At 48.3% G+C, this 6,000-nt stretch overlaps 1 protein-coding gene across 9 annotated transcripts in view; it reads left to right on the top strand.

Moving 5' to 3' along the window:
- Window positions 1-551: 551 nt before the first annotated feature.
- Window positions 552-6,000, top strand: part of LOC135298536 (ras association domain-containing protein 6-like) — an 18,483-nt gene continuing 13,034 nt past the window's right edge. The window contains exons 1-3 of one of the 9 annotated variants that reach the window (XM_064416206.1): window positions 2,321-2,352; window positions 5,571-5,671; window positions 5,801-5,871. The gene's annotated coding sequence lies outside the window, so the exon portion shown is untranslated. Of the gene's footprint in view, window positions 775-2,183; window positions 2,353-2,425; window positions 2,576-3,379; window positions 3,402-4,070; window positions 5,672-5,800; window positions 5,872-6,000 lie in introns of those variants that run through there. The other 8 variants (XM_064416207.1, XM_064416209.1, XM_064416211.1 and 5 more) reach the window with 8 other exon arrangements.

Here is a 6,000-nt window from a genome sequence, read left to right as displayed (position 1 = left end):
TGAAGTTAATGAGTTGTCTAGAAATAGGTGTTTGCAAACAGGATTAGGGATTTTCCTTCTCACTGTGAAACAAAGGAACACTTTGTGTTTATCAAAGTCCTTCCACTGAAGTGCAGCGCGCGTGTGTGATGCTGCCGTGGCAGCCTGCTTATTGTGATTGTCTGCTACAAAAATAGAACAGGAATCTCTGTTTTTCCCGTTACAGGTTCTCTCCTGTCTTCAGCACTGTGTTTGTTAATGGTTTGAGGCCAAGTTATGAAGTAGCTCAACTCCAACTTCCAATTACTTATTAACCTAAAATTACTTAGTTATTAATCGTGCAAGGAGCAGAATGTAACAAAGTCTGTAAAGACTCCAGGATCATCACAGTCCCTGTCTGTTCTAAAGAAATTATTGTTACCCTTTCACTCAAGAGGTGAAGCAGTTTTACCAAGTTGTGACTTGTTCATGGATTTCCAGGGCACGCAAACTATGCTGATTATGAAAGACGAAAAAAATAATTCTCTCTGTGCATTGATGATTGAATTTCTATGAAAGGGATCAAAGCCTTCTGTCTCTTGGGGTTGACAGTAAAGCAGCTCCTGCTCTGTGGCCCTGAGGACCTTTTTCCCCTCCCCATACCTGCACCCAGCCTGCACTGACCAGTCCTTCCCAACCACTCACCAGGTAATTTTGTGTGACTCAGATGAGGTCAAAACTTGCCCAGTGGCAGGAAGAGTTCAAGGGTGAGAGAGAGAACTAGAAATAAACCAGAGCCACGTTGCCCAGGCCAAGGTAAGGACCAACACACCTGGTTTTACTGGGAATGGGAGCTGCAGTTTTTATTACAATTAGAGGTTTCTTTGCTTTATTGTATTAATTTCTTACTGAGATATCTTTGCATGAATCTAAGTACTTAAAGTGCTGGGTTTGCAAGACTTAGTTACAAACTTTGAAAAAAAATAAAAATATAAAAAGGGAAAAAGCTATCTGCAGAAATCTGAGGTTTTGTTTGCTTTTTGAGTTGCAAAGTTTGGGGTCAGGATGAAGCCTGATTTATCCTTCGGGGGGAGGCTAACATCACATTTTGCTGTTGTAAGCCAATAGTGCGGTCTTCAGTCATAAAAATACTCGGGTACCTCCTGCTGCCCACAGCTTCACGGTGTGGGTGTCCAGCAGGGTGGCAGACCTGTCCAAAACAGGTATTTGACATGATCTTGGCTTAGAGACTGAAAGGAGTCAGGCTGCTGTTGCTCTCTGCTCCAGCTCTCTGATCCCAGAGCACCAGGCAGCGTGCTCAAGTATCTGAAGCTGGGAGAGGAAAAACCAAACCTCTGGTTTTACAGAGCTGGAAAGCTGTGTGGGCTTGTGCCAAACTGTCCCACTTGAGATGGAGCAGCTCCAAGCCCCAGCACGGAGCTTCCATGCTCTTGTGAACTGAGTTAAAAAACCTTGCGTGCTGCTTCCCCGCTGTTTTGAGTGACTCTCAGTGTTGTAAATACCAGTTAAGTCCTTGTGTCAATATTTTCAAGGTGCAAAGCCAGAAACTGCAGCACAAAGTTTAATCCCAAACCCCAGGCTTGCTGTGGTGTGTGTCTGGCAGTGTGTCCAACTCTGGACAGAAGTATACCACAGGAGAGGATGTGATCAGGAATCAAACATTTGAGTATTTGAGTCTGTTCTGCCTCTCCCCAGCATCAAATTATACAAAGCAGAAGGAACTTGATATGAAAAAGTGCAATGAGATGGGCGTGAAGGCAAATTCAGGTTTGGTGTTTTTCATGCTCCTCTCCGTGGCCCAACAACTTCTTGTTTTGGGGTTGATCTGGTGAATGAATTGTTTGCTGGAAACAGATGGGCAAACAGTGGAAATGGTGAAGGTGTGTCTTGTTCAACTCTTTTTTTCTAGCTTAAGCATCTGCTTATGCAGTTTATTGCTGAGCAATTAAAGAGGCCATGCTTTCCTTCTGACAGATGCAGCTCTTGCCCAGTAACATTCATAAGGGTATCACACAGTTCAGTAAAAAAACCAAACAACTGTGTGGGGTTAAGGTGCCAAGCTGTTCTGTCACAATTTGCCATAACGTTCTAAATCTGTGTATCTACACCGATGGGTTGTACCAGTTGTTCCCCCAAACACTGAGGATGGGCGGGTATCTGAGGGAAAGCACGCTTTATCCGATGGATTAGGAAACAGAAGAGGCTGAAGCCCAACAAGAGCTTTGGGCACGGGGTGTTTCACCAGACGATTCCAGGGAGTCGGCAGGTTGCCTCCCCTGGCCAAGGTAGTGATTAAAGCGTTAACCGGAGCCTCCTGGAGGTGGAACCGTGACTGAGGGCGGGCTCCTGTCAGCGCTCGGGGAAAGGAAAGTGGTAGGTAAATATTCCCGACGTGCACCGAGGTGCGGGGAGTGTCCTGGGCTTCCAGCGTTCCCAGTTTGTTAAACAAAACAGCAATTAACAGCAGGACCCGGGCAGCAGCAGCGGCAGCAGAGGCGGCTGTCCGCCCTGGCCGTGCTGCCATGCCTCCCTCGGGGCTCAGGGAAAGGCTCCTGGAACTCCTGCTGCGCTTCCCCTGCTCGCAGCGCCCGGCCGGGTGAGTGCCGAGGGCGGCTGGGCTGCTCCTCCCGCCGGGGAAGCGAGCTGGGGGCTCCCGCACCGCCGGGCACTCCTCGGGGGCGTTGGGGTGCCGGGGGAAGGAGGAACGCTCCACAGGAGCTCCTGGAGGCTGGGTGAGAGCCGGCTGGGCTTGGTTCGGGCGGTGCCGCCCTCGGCGTGCCCGTGCCCTTCCTGGGGTGCCGGAGGATGCGGGAGCGACATCAGCGACCTTGTGCGGCTGGGCACGGCCGTGCGGGCAGAAAGGAGCGCTCCCGCAGCGGGGGGACCCTGCCCGAAGGGGACGTGTGCGAGCCCCGCCGGAGCGGTGCCCGGGGCAGGGAGCGTGTGCGCGTCCCCTGCGAAGTGCCTGGGAAAGCGGAGGGGCCGGACTCGCATGGTCCGATTCACCGCTGTTTTTGTCAAATCCCACTCCCAGCCTGCCTGAGCAGAGGGCTTACGCTGTGATTTGTGCTCAAGGGGTGCTCTTAATGCTCTGTACTGAACAGCTAAGTATTAAAATAAGGTGGGAAGAAATCTGAAAGCCCGAGGAAAAAAAAACAAAGCCTTTTTTTTTTTTTTTTTAATTAGCGGGGGAAACACAGTTGTTCAGAAAGTACTTTGTTTTAATTACCACCTTTTTCTTTGGTGGTAGGGACATTTAACGTAAACAAAAATAACAAACAAGGGAACATAAGTCCCATAACTAGAGTATGTGACTAGTAAAATTATTCTGCTGTTACTGAGTTTGTCTATCTGAACAAATCTTAAATTCATCTTCATAGCAACCAATCAGGATTGAAGAGTTTGCCAAATACCAGACACGTGTGAGTTTAGAAGATGACTCAGCTGGACATGGTGTTGTGCCTATGTACAGAATATTCTGTGTGCCTGCAGTGGATAGCTGAGCTAACAGGCAGCTGAGCCTTATGGTTTCTGTACAAGAAATGGAAGAGGTTCACCCTATGCTGACTTCCCGTGCGTTTGGAAGAGCTTTGGGGAGCTCTGGGTTAAAATACCTAGGGGTCTTTGCTGAGCTTTGGGGCTTTAGTTTCTCCAGCACGGGCAGAGGCTCTGCGTAGTGCACTGCGCTCTGCGGGCCCTGTCTTCATGTATGGATGCACCAGAAAGCACATCCCGGCTGTTTCACAAACTGAGGTGCTGCCTTGCTGCTCCTCCTTGGCTCACTTCTGGATCCTGGGTGTCCTCTCCTTCCAGTTCTCCTCTGCAGCTGCCTTTTTTAATCCTTGTCTAAAAATCTGTGTAGCCATTTGCTCTTAACTTCTGCTGTCTCACTCCTGCACTCTACCGTCCCCGGTCTGTCCCCTTAAGTAAATGACTTAAATATCACTGTACTGAATAGAAGGGAGCAAGTCCTCTTATCTGCCTCTGCACGGACACTTGGACTTCTTCTTTGGGGGGGGAAAAAACCAAAACCATTTCAGGTAAGATATGAATCTTACAGACAAGTACAGCTCATTACCTTTGTGAGATTTATCTTGTGCCCTGACATGTTGCACAAGACAATGCTCTTGCAGCTTTGAAATGTGCACTGGTCTGCTTTCCCTTTGCTTTTCCTAGATTCCTCCAATAGTTGCAATCCTCCTCGAGAGATGCTCAGTTTGCAGCTCCCCCAGTTTTCATGTCATCCTGACTTTCCCGTTGCTTTCCTGTCTTTCCTTCACTACGTATTTCATGCTTCAGTCAGTCTTCCTCCAAGCATTAGGTTTCTGCTTAGCTAGGTCTCAGGCCAGCTGTTTAGTCCAGCCAAGGTCCCACTTTCCAGGTGTAACCTATCTGAGGAAATTCTGCCCTTCTAGTCCAGTTTAACATAATGGTAGAGACACCTGTGTGATACCAAGTAAGTCAGGAGATGGCTTTGAATAAGTGGCACAGGCAGATATGGTTGGAGTGGCTGGCAAACTAGCATGGCTAGTTCAAATCAAAGGGAGCAGTGGAAAAGGCATTTCACTTCTGTTTGCTTCCTCAAAAGGACTACAGGGAAGTGGCATGGAAAGCAGCAAGGTAGCAGGAGGTGATGGGAAATCTAAGAGCTTTGTGGATTTAGGGAGCGCCAGTGCAAACATCCTGGCATCTGCTGTGTCAGGTCCTGGTGCTGGGGAAGTCACTGCGCAGTGGCAGCCCACAGGTTTAGGCCTTGGCTAAAAATAAGCCTCAATGTGCCCATGGGAAGGGTCCAGGGAGCAGAGGTTCACCTCTGGAGTGAGCTGGTGGTGTGGAAGTGTTTGGTGCGAGGCTGACAAGCACAGCAGGTCACACAGCTGAGGAGAACGTAGTGAGAGTTGTGCTTCTCCCCAGCCACAGGAGAGAAGGCTCTGTCCTGGGTATTGCGGCCGTGAGGGAAAGAAAGAGAAAGGCATCGGTGAAGAATTATCCCCATCACCACCCACTCTTCCAGTTAGCTTTATTTCCAGCATTTTAATGGCACCTGGCTGATTTAAAATCTGTCCAAGGTGTTTAAGGCAAATTTACTGGGAGCCATTCGCTGCGTAGCAAAACACAGTGTTCATCTCTTTTGTGTGTGTGTGAAAAGGTCACTTCTCTCCATGTGCAGAGATCAGCTTTTTCTTTCAGATGAATCATTTTAAGGCCAAATAGTGTAGAAAAGCAATGGAGCTGCTGGAGCTTGCCAGTGTGGCTGCTCTACAGTTAATAGAGGTGACTTGGCTATCCACTGCTCTTAGCATGTTGTTTCCTGACAGGTGCGAGGAAGCTGAGGTCTGTGTTCAGCTACTCAGGTGCCAGAGTGCATAAGCTCCTCTGCATCTTGAAAAAAGGGCTTGAAATGACACTGACACAGGCAGCTGCTTCACTCAGAGCTCTTAAGCAAATCACATAAAATCAGATTTCAAGGTGTGGCCAGTGGTTACTGAAGTCATTTCAGAGGGAAAAGCCAAGCAGTGGTATACAGCAGTGTATTCCTCACACACAAACTCATGTCTGTACAGAAGTCCCTGGGCTTGTTTGGCTTGCAGGTATGTTTTTGTCTTGATGGATGTCACCCAAAGGACAGAGGAAGTGCTGCTCCTTTCAGTGAGCTCCTGATAGAGCACTGCTAGAAACACCAGCTGCTCAGGTAAAGCTCATTTTGGTAGGGCACTCTGGTTTTAGGGGTTAGGAAATACCTTCCTATATATTTTATAGGGTGAAGATCGTGGTTTTTATATGCAAAACTTCTCATTTGTCCTTATATGTTGTTTTTTAGAAGCTATTGATCTATGATTATGGAAAATTGGTGACACCTAAAAAAGCAGCTCAGTGGTGCAGTACACAGAGGTGAGGTGTTTCCTCTTTGCCCAGCCATGACCCATTCAAGGTTGAATGCTCCCTAAATCAGTTTTTGGAAGGCTGCTTGTCACGGGGACTATAGACAATCAGCTGCTTTGCAGGTATCTTTGACCAGGC

This window comes from Passer domesticus, chromosome 4 (assembly GCF_036417665.1).
Source record: "Passer domesticus isolate bPasDom1 chromosome 4, bPasDom1.hap1, whole genome shotgun sequence".
Lineage (NCBI taxonomy): Eukaryota > Metazoa > Chordata > Aves > Passeriformes > Passeridae > Passer > Passer domesticus.
Note: the sequence above shows the minus strand (reverse complement) of the source record. Positions and strands in the feature narration are given on the sequence as shown.